The following is a 16508-nucleotide window of genomic DNA, read 5'->3' as shown; positions in this document are numbered from 1 at the left end:
CGGCCCCAGCCTGCCCCCGGCTCACGTACCCTGCAGAGCTCCGGGCGTCCGGAGCCAGCCGCAGCATCAGAGCCGCACCCGCGACGGCGCACGACCGGCGGCGCGGCAAGCCCTAGCCGGGGCCTGACTCAAAGAACCACAGGCTTAAGCCGCCGGCGGAGGAGGGTCAGCAGGCTCCGCGGTGACCCTGTCACCTCTGCTGGCTTTGTCGTCCTATTGGCTGAGCATGCGTCCAACGTGAGGAGGGATATCCAATCAGCAAAGGGATATTTTCAAGCCCACTCTTTCATTGGTTAACTAGCCGGGACCAATGAGATATCAGAACACTGAATTGGACCCAAGGGCTCGCCGTCCACCGAGGACTGACTAAATTTACGTTCCTCGCTGTTTCGGGACTACAATTCCCAGAGTTCCCGCGGCAGAGCGTCTGCGTTTAGAAATTCAAACCGAATGTTCCGTCTGCAGCAAGTCTTCCAGGTCTAATAAAACAACCTCGTAATCCTTCATCCGCGTCTGTGAGTCTTTACTCAGAATCTTCAGACATTTCCTTGTAGTTTTTACTATGAACGTTGGCATTCTGGCGTCCTTGGATTTCGTTCATTTCTTGTTAGTATCGCTTTCTAGCAAAGTTAAGAACGCTAAGAGCTTTCGGGTTGGCTGAGGTGATTTGACATTGGAACGAGTTTGTCTTCTTTCTTATAAGGGTCTTCTGTTAGCTTCTCAAGTTCATCGTGACGTTTTCTATTTATCAAAGTAAACACATACTTGTTTTATCGATAGTAGTCACTGAGGGGTCGCTTTAGATACATATTTTAGTTTCCAAAGTATTTCTCGAATTGTAACCAAATCACGCAGGCCAATCTGAAAAATAATGCATCCATTACAGCCATTGTGGATTTTTTTCTTTTACTGACTGGTTCCGACGTGTAGTTCACATACTAAAGTTACAGAGATTGGTTGTTGTCGCAAGGAATTTGAAGGGGCTTTAATTTGGAAAGAGCGTGAAAAAGTTCCAGACTGTACTCTAAATTTTTATCTTCAATACTTTGTAAGTGAATTTATAAACCAGACGTCCAGGATGGCTCAGGCCTGTAATCCGAGCACTAAGTAGGCAAAGACTGAAGGAGGATCATTCCAGAGTCAAGGCCAGTTTAGGATAACTAGAGCTTCACAGAGACCTCGGCTTTAAATAGAAAGCAACAAACGAACCCGTGTAGTTGAGTTTCTTTGTGTTTCCTTGTTCTTGGCTATCGTATTATAATGAACCTAAAATAAAAATAGAAGTAAAATAAGAGCTCAGTAGGAAACAATGACATGTCTCTAATGCTAGGTAACCTGGGGCAAAAACAAGTCTGTTGTGCTCAATTCCCAAAGCCATGAGGGGGAGTGTGCTAAGAGAACATTGTGCCTGAATTAAAACTGTGAGTGTAGAAAACAGGAAAAGAAAAGGAAAGGAAGAAAAGTAAACACACTAAGTCCAAAGGGTATACCCGGTTAAACATAACCTATCTGATTGAATAAATGAAAAATTGCCTAATATTCTAATAAAAGGTGACTCAGGAATCCAGAAATGTAAATTTACTATTTTGGCTAAGGTTAATTTGTAGATTAAGAAAAGACATAGAGTATTCTTTGAACTAGTAATTACTGACAGGTTTTTGACACTGTTGGGAAAATATATTTCACAAAGTCTTTATCCATTGGAAGTTCCCATCTGAAATTGAATGCATTCACACTTCTGCCATTAAAGCTCACAGGGGCTAAACTTTCTGCACACTGCCATTACCAAGAAGAGATGGCTGGAACTAAAAAGCAAAGGATGCCTTAAAAAATAATTAGTGCTTCCTGAACTCCTGTGGATTAGTTACAAGCCTCAGGGAAGTCTTGAAGTTTTTATGAATTCTCATTCGTGATTTTGAAGTGTCTGAACCCGACACCTATGAAGCTATGATACCTACCATTATGAGTCATAGCTTGAGTCTTAGGTATCTTGCTACCGGACAGGCTGGAACGTAAGTTTCTCAATCGCTGTGTTGCTTAAGACACTATTCAGACACTGTCAGTTGTAGTCTTTTGAATCCACACACTGTGCCAGAGACAGTCTATGGTTCAAAGAGCAGGAAAAGCAGTCCTTCAAAGAGCTTAGAGTCAGGGGCTCCAAGAGCACTGGCTTCTAGCATTTTGAGATCAGACGGTCCTTTTTCATTTTTGAAATTTTTAATCCTACTTGTTTTTAATTTTCTTACAGGTATATGGTATATGTCGGGAATACTACCCTCCCACCCATATCCTCTCTCTGCCTTTTAATTATCCTTCCCATTGGCCCCTTTGTTCCCCAAGACAGTTTCACCTTTACTTTCGTGTCATGTGTACGTTCATGATTTTATGTGATTATGTAAAACCTAGGAACCGTAAACAAGAGAAAACACATTTTTCTTTCCGAGACTGGCTTAGTTCATTTAATATAATTGTCTCCAATTATGTATTTCTCCTACAAACAATATAACTTCATTCTTTATGACTGAAAAGACTCCGTTGTGTTTACATACCTCATTTTCTTTATCCGGCTGCCTTGCTTCCATCATTTAGCAATTATGAATAGTGCTGTAGTAAACACTCATGTACAAATGTCTCTTAGATACCTTGCCTTAGTGCCATCCAGATAAGTACACGGGAGGGGTGCCAACTTGAGTTATATGGTAGACTGATATATATTTTATTGGGAAACTTCCATACGGATTTCCATAATTGCCAGGCTAGGTTCCGTTGCCAGCAGCGGCGGATAAGCTCCCCTTTCATCCACATCCTTGCCAAGAGTAGTTTTCTAACGCTCTGACTCGAGTACAATGGAATCTCAGCTTGGTTTTGCTCTGCATTTCTCACATGCTGCTGCTCAGGTTGCCTGCACTCCATGTTGGAGTCTGCGCATTTCCGTTCGTCCATTTGGTAATTGGGAGTTCTTCTTTTTCAGTTTTTTTAGTTCTTTGTGTAGTTTTGATATCAATCCTCTGTCAGCTCTATTTGTAGCTTCCAGTTCTGTCGGCTGGCTTTTTACTCTATTAAGTCTTTCCTTTTCAGTATAGGAGTCTTTCAATTTCGTGCAGTCCCATTTGTCAGTTATTGGACTTATTTCCTAAGCAACTGTTATCCTATTCAGAAAGTTTTTGCCTGTGCTTATGTCTTGAAGTCTCCTCCTTTTCTTCTAAACAGTCTCTAAGTCACAGATCTTACATTAAGGTCTTTGATCTGCTTGGACTTGGTTTTTTTGCATTGTGAAAAACAAGTATCTAGCTTCATGCTTCTATATGCAAATATTCAATTTTTTAGTGCTACTGGGTAAGCAGGATGATTTTTCTCCAATGTATACTTTTGGTATCAAGATCAGGCCATATCTGTGTGCATTTATATCTGGTTCAGCTGTTTGCTTAATTAATCTGAATGTCTACTTTTTTATTTTTTTATTTTTTGCCAATACCAAGCTGTTTCTGTTACATGGTTCTGCACTATAATCAGGTCTGATGGTACCTCTGACATTGTTGTTTTTACTCAGGATTGCTTTGGTTCTATGGGGTCTTTTGTGTTTTCAAGTAAATTTTAGATTATTAGATTATTTTGTATTCCTGTGACAAATAGGTGTGTGTGTGTGTGTGTGTGTGTGTGTGTGTGTGGTCAGAGGACAATCTTGTAGAGTCGGTTCTAGCCTTCCACCTTTATATGGGTTACAGGGATCAAGTCAGGTGTGTATCACAGAAAGCTTTTTTTTTTTTACCACTGAACCTTCTCCTAATGGCTTGCTTTGAAATTTTGATGGGGGATTACATTGAACTTTTAGGTTACTTTTTGTAAAATAGCCATTTCACAATGTTGATTTTTCTAAAACGTAAGCATGGTGTTGGGTGTCTTCTTCAATGTCTTTTTTTGAGTATTTTAAAGGTTAAGTTGTTCATTGTTTTTTAAATTTTTTATTGATATTTACTGAGCTCTACATTTTTCTCTGCTCCCCTTCCTGCCTCTCCCCTTCCCCCTTCAATCTTCACCCAAGGTCACCGTGCTCCCAATTTACTCAGGAGATCTTGTCTTTTTATACTTTCTACTTCCCATGTAGATTAGATTTATGTAAGTCTCTCTTAGTGTCCATATTGTTGTCCAGGTTCTCTGGGATTGTGGTTTGTAGGTTGGTTTTCTTTGCTTTATGTTTAAAAACCACTTATGAATGAGTACATGTGATAATTGTCTTTCTGTGTCTGGGTTACCTCACTCAAAATAATGTTTTCTAGTTCCATTCATTTTCCTGAAAAATTCAAGCTGTTGTTATTTTTTTCTGCTGTGTAGTACTCCATTGTGTAAAATTTGTACCACATGTTTTTTTAGCCATTATTCTATCAAGGGGCATTTAGGTTGTTTCCAGGTTCTGGCTATGACAAACAAAGCTGCTATGAACATAGTTGAGCATATGTCCTTGTGGCATGATTGAGCATCCTTTGGATATATACCCAAAAATGGTATTATTGGGTCTTGAGGAAGGTTGTTTCCTAATTTTCTGAGAAATCGCCACACTGACATCCAAAGGGGTTGTACCAGCTTGCATTCCCACCAGCAATACAGAAGTGTTTCCTTTTCTTCACAACCTCTCCAGCATAAGTTGTCATCAGTGTTTTTGATCTTGACCATTCTTACAGGTGTTAGATGGAATCTCAGAGCTGTTATGATTTGCATTTCTCTGATGACTAAGGATGTTGAGCATTTCCTTAAGTGTCTTTCAGCCATTTTAGATTCCTCTGTTGAGAGTTCTCTGTTTAGGTCTGTACTCCATTTTTTTTTATTGGATTATGTGATCTTTTGGTGTCCAATTTCTTGAGTTCTTTGTATATTTTGGAGATCAGACCTCTGTCTGATGTGGGGTTAGTGAAGATCTTTTCCCATTCTGTAGGCTGTCATTTTGTCTTGTTGACCATGTCCTTTGCTTTACAGAAGCTTTTCAGTTTCAGGAGGTCCCATTTATTGTTCCTCTCAGTGTCTGTGCTACTGGGGTTATATTTAGGAAGTAGTTCACTGTGCCAATGTGTTCAAGTGTATTTACCACTTTCTCTTCTATAAGGTTCAGTGTGGCTAGCTTTATGTTGAGGTCTTTGATCCATTTGGACTTGAGTTTTGTGCATGGTGATATGTATCTATTTTCATTTTTCTACATGTTGATATCCAGTTATGCCATCACCACTTGTTAAATATGCTTTCTTTTTTCCATTTGATATTTTTTGCTTCTTTACCAAATAACAGGTGTTCGAAGATGTGTGGATTGATATCTGGGTCTTCTATTTGGTTCCATTGGTCTTCCTGTCTGTTCTTATGCCAGTACCAGGCTGTTTTCAGTATTGTAGCGCTGTAGTAGAGTTTGAAGTCAGGGATTGTGATGCCTCCAGAAGTTCTTTTATTGCACAGCATTGTTTTGGCCATCCTGGGTTTTTTGCTTTTCCAAATGAAGTTGAGTACCGTTCTTTCGAGTTATTTGAAGAATTTTGCTGGGATTTTGATGGGCACCATTCATCTTTTTATTAGACCATTCAAGTATTTTAGGCAGGCAAAGTAACACAGCTTTACAGAGTTAAATGCAGCATAAAAGAATGCAACACATCTTTGCATCATTAAACAAATATGTCACAGCATAAACAAATGTAACACATCTTAAACTAATATTCCATAACAGTATCTTCCTCCCTATTGGCTAGTGTTCGTGGTACTAGAATGTATTATGCAGACTCCTAGGAGAAAAAAAAAGTTTTACCCAGCTGTAAATTCGGGAAAATCTTCAAGGCAAAATATACTCATTGTTGCAGTGGCATAGGGGTAACAACCACTTTGTGACTGGATTTGATGCCTGTTCTATAGGAAGAGATTCACACCTGGTACTATAAACCTGGTCAAAAATTTCATGGCTGGGAGGTCATAATCTCCAGAGTGCAGAGAATTATTACTGTTGTTTTTATAAATGGGCCAGGTGTCACACTGCTTTCTGAATACAGAAAGCCCATAGAAGAGTTCTTCCTGCCATGGTCAGGTCAGCCTAGCTTCTCTTTGCAGTAGGCAGTGGTTGAGGTAGGGTCTTGTATCTGGACAAAGTTCCGAGAATAGTGACAGTTGAGTGCTGAGCTCTAAATGAGACATCACTATCACCCTCTCCAGCCTTCTTCTGAGCATTTCCTGAAGATTGTAAGAGCCAATGGATAAGGAAGAAGGCTGTGAATAGAAGTTTTCTTAAGATGACCTGACCGTCATACTCTGAATTTACAGTGGCTCAGGTTACTGTCACAAGACCTGCACAAGATGGAACATCTCAAAAATACATCTTGGAAAAGGAAAGACTTGAAAGACCCACTCCCCTTGAGGAGCTATTGGTGAGTAATGGTTGCTGACGAAGAGGGAATTGCTTTCATTGGCGGATCCTCTGTTAAATGCTTCAGTAAAATGCTCAAGCAAAAAAACCCTAATTAAACTAGGTTGGTCATCCAAGAAACAAGGTATCTAAACCAGTGCTTCTCAGCCTTCCTACTGCTGCTACCCTTTACAGCTCCTCATGTTGTGGTGACCCCCAACCATACAGTTATGTTGTTGCTACTTCATAACTGTCATTTTGCTACTGTTATGAATTGTAATGTAACTATCGGATATGCAGGGTATCTGATATGCGACCTCTGTGAAAGAGTTGTTTGACCTCTCAGAATCACAATTCACAGGTGGAGAACCATTGATCTAAACCTTATAAATAAAGTATCTAAAACTATAAAGAGAACCATTTGACTGCAACATTGTTGATAATAGATAACTGTATTAATTCCTTTAGTAAGTGTCCCTGCAAATGCTGGCAGACGAACATCTGCACAAGAAAAGATGGAAATCCAGTTCAACAGGACTTCCTTAGCTGGTGCTGGTTCAAACTTCTAGAGCATGACCCAGAGAAGGTTTTCTTTGACAAATTTAAACACAGTATGACTTTGAGAAAAAAATGTTCTCATGATAGTTATCACAATAAAGCTTAAGGCATGACTGCCTTGAAATTTTGGCAACGTACACGTGACCTTGGCCGTGAAGATAGGTTCTATAGCTTAAGGGCTTAGGATGTGGTGTGAACTCAGTCACACAGATAGGGTAGAAGTCACATGTGACAACTCTCCTAAGGATGGAGCCTATTGATGGAGAAACAAAGCTCAAGCTAAAGGTCTAGGGAGGAAGTGTAGGGTAAAAGGGACAACTGGAGCAGAAAACTAACCAATCACTGAGCACCCTAACTCTGAACCCAGAGTCAGAGAAAGAAATACACCCTGGATTTGAGGCCTGAGCCAGGGAAAGAAACATCCTTATCCCTGAATCCAGGACTAAAGACATGTTTCCTGGCTAGTATCAAAGAAACACACTTTGTCCCTAGAATCAGAGCCAGTGAAAGAAATATGCCCTGGTCCTATGATAAGAGTCAAAAAGCTAAAAAGAACCAGTGAAAGAAATACAGTTTGACCATAAAGTCAGAGCCATCTCTGCCCCGACCAGCTAAACTGACCAATCTCTGAGCAGGGAAAAAAAATAACCAATCCCCCATCTCCCTGGAAAAACTCTGCCCCTAAGAAGCCCTATATTATATAAGCCTCTCCACCCTTTCAGTTAAGAGCTGCCATTAATTCTTCCCTGGCAGAGGCAGCCACTCTCCTGGACTCCTCCTTCCTAAATAAATCACTTTCTCAAAAGAGTCTTGGATGATGGCCTTCATTCACCCGTGCAGAGCAGAAGAACCTGGCCAAGATGTCCCTTAGGGGACTGAGCTGAAAAACCTTGCTGAGACCCTCCCTGGGAACCTCAGCAAGGCAAAGCAGAACAGAAGAACCTTGTTAGGAAGCTCCTTAAGGGGGCTGAGCAAGGCCAGTGGAGGAGAAGAAAGAACTTTTCACTGGAGCCAGAGGAGATTGCTACAATTCTGCATGGGGCTTCCCTTTAGCAGAATGTTATCAGAAGAAACATCTTGGGCCAGAGAAGAAGCAGAGAGTTCTTCTAGGACGCTCCAGTAAGGGAACTGAGCAGAACTCAGCTGTAGCAGCTCTCCAGAAGAGGAGCAGAATCCCTATATCCTGTGGGGAGGCCATCCCCCACCGCACCCCAGCTTCAGATAGTCTGGCTTCCAACAGTCAGGATGCCTTTCCTCCAGGGCTGAGCTGTCCTATTGTAGCTCTACACCCCCACTCTCCCCAGAGCTGTCCTATCGTGGCTCTTATCTTCCCCATAAGTCAGGATATCCCAACTCCATTACTGTACCATATTCCCCTACAGAAGGGTCTGGGATAAACATAACAGACTGTGAATTTGGGTGTGGCCTGGCCCTACAGATAGCACAGATCACCAGGCTTTAACTCCTCCACTTCTGGTAGAAAACAGGTATGCACATCCCTTCCACTGAAGAGACAAGCCTGGTACTTTGACATTTCTGGCTTCTGTCATGTTTACCTATGAGCACAGAGACCTCATGTCATATGTAACTTTTCTATTGTTGTGAAGAGATCCTGGGACCAAGACAACTTATAAAAGAAAGCACTTAATTGGGTGCTTGCTTAGCTTCAGGGGGTGGGTCTATAATTACTACATTGGGGAGCACGGTAGCAGGCAGGCATGGTGCTGAGGCAGTAACTAAGAGTTTACATTCTGATCCACAGGCCGGAGGCAGAAAGACAGGCAGTGAGATTGAACCTGGAGTGGGGTTTCTGAAACTCTTAAAACCCACCCCTCAGTAAACACACTTCCTCCAAAAAGGCCACACCTCCTAATCCTTCCCAAACAGTTCCACCATCTGTGGACCAAATATTTAAGTACACAAGCCTATTGGAGGTCATTCTCATTCAAACTAGTATAATAACAAAAACTAAATCTAATGAAATCATATCAGTAATGGAATGTTAGCTAGTATGACGGTGCATGTTTGTTATACTCGATTAAGAAGATGTAGTGTCTAATTTTGGTTGTCAACAGACTGCATCTCTAATAACCAACACCCAAGCATCTCTGGGCACATGTGTGAGAATTTTTCTTCTTGGATTATTTAAGCCCATGAATCTGAACTACACCTTCTGGTGGCAGCCCACATAAAAGGACATGAAAGAAACTTTGCTTTTTGTCTGCATTTTTTCATTCCCACTAGAAAGTGCATCTATCCTACTGGGGCAGGCAGTATTACATCCAACTGCCTTGAGATTCCAACACAGACTGGAAGACAGCAGCTGTTCAGGACCCCTTCAGGATTCCAGGGCCAGACTGGGATTGAGTCAGGCTGAACAACCTCTAGATTCTCAGCCTTTCCATCACCAGGCAGTCATTGTCAGATACTCAAACGACATCCTGTAAGCAAGTCTATAAATCCCCCTTTAGTGTAGAGATTTATTATATAAGCTCTGTCCCTTTAGAGAACCCCAAATAATACAAAATACAAAAGCTGTGAGTTCTAAGCCACCCTGGACTACATAGGAAGTCCAAGAGAGAGCAAGAACTGCCTGAGCAAGAATTAATGTGCAGGGGGCAGGGTCCAGTTGTGGAGTGCATGAGGTGGGCAGGTTCAATCTGAGAACCACAAAAATTAATAAAAATGACAATAATGCATCATGTACATGCCTGGAGCCTGCAGGGATCAGAAGAAGGCACTGGATTCCTCCAGAACTAGAGTTACAGACAGGTATGTGTTGCTTTGCGGGTGCTGGGAATAGAACCTAGGTCCTCTGCAAGAACAAAATGTTTTCTCTTAACTGCTGAACCATCACTCCCATCCAATCTTATACATGCAAAGTATGCAAATTATGTATGATATGTTGAAAATATATAGAAAGGTATAGCTAGATTTTTTAGTTTAAAATGGGTAGGACAAGATCTGAGAAGGAAGAGCTGTCTTGGGTTTCGATTGCAGTGATAAACGTCTTGACTAAACATCAGGAGGAAAGAGTTCCTATCAGCTCACAGTCCGTCATGAGGGCAGGGCAGGAACATGCAGGCTGGAATTGAAGCAGAGAACAAGGAGGAAGGCTGCCTGCTCTCCAGGCTCACACTCAGCTGCTCTTCTCATACCTCCCAGAGCTACCTGCCCAGCGGTGGAACTGCCACCGCTGGCAAGGCTCTCCCTCACTAGTCGTTCATTAAGACAATGCCCCCACAAGCCAGCTTTAATCCCTTTAATGCCAGCATTCAGGAGGCAGAGGCAGGCAGATCTCTGAGAGTTCGAGGCCAACCTGATCTACAGAGCAAGTCCCAGGGCAGCCAGAACTACACAGAGAAACTCTGTATCAAAAAACAAAAGCAGACAGACAGACAGAGACGAGAGAGAGAGAGAGAGAGAGAGAGAGAGAGAGAGAGAGAGAGAGAGAGAGAGAGAGAGAGAGAGAGAGAGAGAGAGAGAGGGGGGGGGGGATACCCCTACAGACTTTCCTATAGGCCAATCTGATCTGATTAAGGCGTTTTTCAGTTGTTTCCTTTTCCCAGATAACTCTAGCTTGTGTCAAATTGACAAACAACAACAACGAAGACCTTAATCTGAATAGGAGTCTACCATACAAAGTAAGCTAAAAGCAAGAATAACTTTATTGGGAAATGGCATATAAATAAAGTTTTCTGAAACTGATTAGTTTGCATTAATTAAATTAAATCATTTATGCAGTTTTTATTTCCTCTATTTCCCTGCCTCTACTCTCTCTCTCTGTCTCTCCCTACTCGTCTGACTCTGCCTCCCTGTCTCTGTTCTTCCGCTGTGTTGTGGAGTATGTGTGGAAAAATATGTGTCTGTGCTTCTACTGGTGACAACCTAATGCACAGTCTTTCTCATGCGTAGGCAAATATTCTACTGTGTGTCTAGACATATATGAACTCTATACACTAAGAACATATACACTCCTCTCTGAACAATAGTATAAGTTCTTCTGTCCCTAATAACAATAAAATTTAGACAGTTTCTATCCAAATATATTCCCAATGTATGGAACAAGGAAATGGCAAAGCTAATCGGGCTGTAACTGGTTTTAGATGCATGTGCAGTAAAGCAAACTGTGCCTTCAAATGGATTTTTGTTTGTTTGTTTGTTTGTTTGTTTGTTTTGAGACAGGGTTTCTATGTGTAACATCCCTGACTATGCTGAAATTAGTTCTGTACACCAGTCTGGCCTCAAACTCACAGAGATGTGCCTGCCTCTGCCTCCCGAGTGCTGGGATTAAAGGTATGTGCCACCACTGCCAGGTTTATACCTATACATAATTGGATATATATGTGTGTGTGTGTGTGTGTGTGTGTGTGTGTGTGTGTGTGTGTTTAAAACCAGATGTGTTATGAGGAAAGACCCATGCAGTGGGAAAATGAGTATATTACTTATCAATCAAGATAGAGAACCACCCCAACTGCACCCCTTAGCAACCAGATCCTTTTCATTTTATGCTCCATCAAGAGACCCCAGGCTATAACTCCTGTGGCCTGCTGTCAATCCCAACAGTGTTGTTTTTATGCAATGTGTGTTATTGCTTTGTTTTTAAACAAAGTTAATAGCTCTTCTGCTTCCCAATAACAAGTTTCTCTGCTGATGCAGAAAGCCAGATCAAGCCAAATTGAAAACATATAACAGCAGGTTTATTTGAGCAAAGCAACTCTTGGGTGAGTTCTCCAGTCCCAGAGATCAAGGCCAAAGAAACCTCACCTCTGAACTAAAGCAGGGAGACTTTACAGGTTGTAGGTAAGGGTTGATGATGTGTCCACCACAAGCTGGGTTTGTGTCCAAGCATAGGCAAAAGCTGAGCGGTTAGGTGGGGATTTGAGTTGCTGGTAGCAACAGGGTAGAAAGTTGCCATAGTCACCAAGAATGCAGAACTGGACTTTTTGGCGTCTTTTCTTTGTTGAGAGACTCTGTGAGCGGGCAGGGTTTGGTGACAGCAGGGGAGAGAAAGAGAAGGGAATGGGGTGAGTTGAAGGTTCCAACCTAGGAGTTACCTTACTATTTCTGTGAATATGTGGGAGTCCTGATTTCAGTCCATTCAAAGAGGCATGGACTTGTGCTTGCCTGCCCAGATTTTGGCCACTGGTAACACTTTGGTCATTTGGGGAGTTCAGTCCAGCATGGCCAGGTAGGCTGAGTGGAAGAGCTAGGACCACGGTGTTCAGGAAGAAAAAAAAAGTGAATATAAGGGACTAAGATATGATATATCTCCCAAGAGCATACCCTTAACAATCAATTTATTCCCATCTCCCCTCTCCACTACTTCCCATAATGTGGCTGTATTAAGAATCTGATTTTTTTTAATCTAAAATGCCCCCTATAGGCACACTTGTCTCCTGGCTAGTGCCATTGTTATGGGAGGATATAGAGCCTCAGAGAGGTGGGGATTAGCTGGGAGAATTGCATCTTTGCAGAGGGAAGAGTTCCACATTTATAGCTCATCAGGCTTCCTGTCCAGCTTCTACTTCCCGTCAGAGATGTGAATAAGAAGCCTCATGCTCCTGCCACCACATCTGTAAGCTGCTCTGGCTGCCAGGCCTTCTTCCATAATAGACTACAGCCACAAACAATAAGCCCAAATACTTATTCTATTTTTTATTAACTTTTAATTAGATTATGTACATGGATATTTTGCCTGCATACATGTATGTGCACCAGGGTATATGGCTGGTACCCATAGAGAAAAGGCATGGTTTTTCATAGGGATCACAGGCTCCCTAGATAACCACACAGAGATTTTGTATTAATTATTAATGCTCAGCCAATGTCTTAGGCTTATTACTAATTAGCTCTTACATCTTAAATTAACCCATATTTCTTATCTACGCTCTACCATGTGGCAGTAATATTTTCAGCACAGCATGTTCACCTTTCTTCTCCCCATGTCTCCTCCTGACTCCACCCTTCTTCATCCCTGTACTCTCTCTTCCCTGTCAGGAAATCCTGCTTAACCTCTTCCTGACTAGCTAATCTTCCTGATTAGCTCTTGATTAAACTAATGAGAGCAACATATATTCATAGTGTACAAAAAGATTGTTCCACAACAATAGAGGTCAGAAAAGGGCATTGGATCCCTTGAAACTGGAGTTACAGGTAGTTGTGTGCTACGATGTGGGTGCTGGTAATCAAACCCAGGTCTCCTGGAAGAGCAACCAGTGCTCTTAACTGCTGAGCCATCTCTCCAGCCCTAAATCATTATTCTCTTAAATTGCTTCTTGCCAGATATTTGGTCACAGCAAAGGGGAAAACAACTAACGAGTCTGTCAACGGCTAGTCCATTCATTGTTTCCACGTGATAGCAAGAGGATCAAGATTTTCAAAGCTAGTTAGGGCTACCTAAGACCCTGTCTTAGTCAGGGTTTTATTGAAGTGAAGAGACACCATGACCATGACAACTCTTATAAAGGAAAACATTTAACTGGGGCTGGCTTATAGATCAGAGGATTAGTTCATTATTGTCATGGCTGGGAGCATGGATGGTGGCACACGGACAGACATGGTGCTGGAGAGGAGCTGAGGGTTCTACATCTGGATTCACAGGCAACAGGAAGAGAATGAGACACACTGGGCCTAGCTTGAGCATCTAAAACCTCAAAAGCCACCCCCAGTAAAACACTTCCTCCAACAAAGCCACACCTACTCCACCAAGGTCACACCTCCCAATAGTACCACTCCCTGAGTCTATGGTGACAATTTTCTTTCAAACCACCACAGACCCTGTCTCAAAACAAAACAGAATAATTGCTTTAGCTCTAATAAGTATATTGTAGCTGTATTTTAAAATGACTTCCTGTGCTTTACTGATGTACTTCTGAATGGAACGGCATATCTGAGGCTTGTTTCAGAAGATTTAGAGGGCATTAGCTCAAGTGGAATGATGCTCACAGAGCAAGCTCAAAGTACCATGTTCTGTCCCTCATACAAGAAAACTGAGCGCAGTGGCAAATGCCTGTAATCCCAGAACAAGCCAGGATGATCAGTCCAAGCTGATCCTCAGTTACATAGCAAGGCTAGCATGAACTACATAAATGGGACCCCAACTCAAGAGAAGACAAACAGTAAAAAGTTAAGCAATGGGCAAGTAACACACACACACACACACACACACACACACACACAATAAACAAATCTGAGCCAAAGGTTGCTGTGGGATAATGCAACTCTGTAAAGATTTGTCACTCGTATTAGTTTAATAAAACTCTGATTGGCCAGTAGTCAGGCAGGAAGTATAGGTGGGGTGACCAGAATAGGAGAATTGTGGGAAGAGAAAAGGCTCAGTCTGAAGTCGCCACCCTGACACGGAGGAAGCAAAATGAGAATGCCTCACTGAGGAAGGTAACAACCCACGTGGCTAAACATAGATATGAATTATTAATTAAAGTTGTAAGAGCTAGTTAATAATAAGCCTACGCTAATAGGCCAAACAGTTTGTAATTAATATAAGCCTCTATGTGTTTCCTTAGGACCTGAATGACTGTGGGACCAGGTGGGACAGAAACTTCCATCTACAAAAGGTTACATGAATGCACAGAAAAATTCTGTTCTTGCAGATGTTGGGGTTGGGATAACAGCATACCTGGCTTTATGTGGGTCCTGCAGGTCCAAACTCAGGTCTTCCTTCAGGTGCAGAGTAAACAGAGTAAACCCACAGAATCATCTCCCCAGCCCCAAAACACTTTTAATAAAACCAACTCTGCTTCACACTGACTAGTCTTGTCAAAAGAATTACTTTTCTGCATCTAAGTCATGAACCCTCGAACACCCCGAGCCGCTGCAGGGGCCAACACGGAGCTGTTGCCTCTGCCCATCATTGACAGATACTCTAGTTTCCTATCATGATTTTTCTTGCTTTTATTTATGTGACATTTTGTCATATTTGGATTAAAACTGACCCTGAAAGTTTTCCTTAATTCTAACTGAGAACCCTGTGAGACTCATCTCAGTGGATTTTATTTCCTACAGTGAGGCAGTTGGGGCTAAGGGCAAAAGTAGAACAAGAAGAAATGAACCTTGATTGCTAGAAGAGGCCACATGGAAATAAATTAATCCGTATCACCAAATGGGGTTGCCACTCAGCCTGACATGGGAGACAGGTTAATGTGGTCACTAGTCTGTCCCCTGCTTTATGAAACAGTGGACCACAAGTGCAGGAGTTTGTTTTTGTCATGGTGACGTTTTTGGGTCTTTGTGATAAGCCTGAAATTGGCTTTAAAATTTGGCAGCTATTAAGCACTCAGTCCTCAATGATTCTTCAAGCTGGCCTTATGGGATGGGAGTCACACAAAGACAAAAGAAAAAAAATTTCTTTTCTACGTTTATTTTGTGCGTGGGAGGGGTGTGTGTGTGTGTGTGTGTGTGTGTGTGTGTGTGTGTGTGTGTGTGTGAGTGACACAGAAATGCTTTCCTCCCTTGTTATATGGGTACCAGGATCAAATGCAGGCTATTACTCTTGGTGACATCCGGCTTTACCTACTGAATCCTCTCCCTGGCCTTCATACGTCAAATGAGCTTGTCAAGGCAACTGCTCATTTCCTGCCCTTTATCCAAACAGCAGATGAACGTTCAGTTATTCAGGACTCTTCCAGAAAAGCTGAACCATTCCTTTAGGAAAACAAAACAAACCTCCAGGATCAACTATAAACAAACAAACAACAAACAAAAAAACCAAAACCAAAACCAAAACCAAAACAAAGTCCATTTTCTTCTAATACTCCCAAATGACTTGCCCTCTACTATTTGACATTTGGTTACCAATTTGTTCCAAATTCTGAACAGTCACTTTTAGGAGGATTTTGTGCATATGCATTAGCAGCTCCAAATTGAAATGTAAGCGTCAATGGTTTTGTGGAAGAGAAGCTATGTTCATTATTTCCTACTTCCCACCAGCTCACCACACACGGCCTCTGCCTAATACAATAGCCATGTATTACTTTCCTGCTCTGTGCACAGGCAGGTGGCTGAACTCAGCTGAGTGTGGATGCCTTGGCCGTTCACAAGGCTACCACCCATGTTAGCTGGGGCTGCAGTCATTTCAAGGCTTCAGCAGGCTCTTTCTCCCAGCTGATGCCACACAGCTTTTTAGCAGGATTTAGGTTCCCAGCGACCGATGGATCTTCATTGCTGGCTATTGGCCAGAGAACACCCTCATTTTTGTGCCGTGTGGGTACCTCACAGTTTGACACTGGCTTAATTCAGAGGAAGTAAAGGAGACACCAGGAGTCAGCAAGCCAAGGTCAAACCATGGTCTTTTTCCCACCCGATCTTGAAATCAGTTTTGTCTGGCACTTGCTGTATTCTGTTCATAATAACTAAGTCACTGTTCCCGGAGAAGAAGTTCTATCAGGAGGTGGAGCTTAGTGCGGGTCACTTCAGAAGGTAGCTATCACAGGGCTGTAAACCAAGAGTTAATAAACATGAAAAGGAGTTGGAGAGATGGTTCAGTAGGTATTAGTAGGTAAGAGTACTTTCTGTGCAATTATGAAAAGAATTCACACCGCAGGACCCACCTAATAAGCTA

General features: G+C 42.1%; 1 protein-coding gene across 1 annotated transcript in view; it reads right to left on the bottom strand.

Annotated features, from left to right (window-relative positions):
- Positions 1-213, bottom strand: part of Armc1 (armadillo repeat containing 1) — a 28257-nt gene extending 28044 nt beyond the window's left edge. The window contains exon 1 of the mRNA XM_038348141.2: positions 30-213. The gene's annotated coding sequence lies outside the window, so the exon portion shown is untranslated. The remainder of the gene's footprint in view (positions 1-29) is intronic.
- Positions 214-16508: the final 16295 nt, after the last annotated feature.

Source organism: Arvicola amphibius, chromosome 11 (assembly GCF_903992535.2).
Source record: "Arvicola amphibius chromosome 11, mArvAmp1.2, whole genome shotgun sequence".
Classification (NCBI taxonomy): domain Eukaryota; kingdom Metazoa; phylum Chordata; class Mammalia; order Rodentia; family Cricetidae; genus Arvicola; species Arvicola amphibius.
The sequence above is the reverse complement of the archived record's forward strand: the minus strand, read 5'-3'. Positions and strand labels throughout refer to the sequence as shown.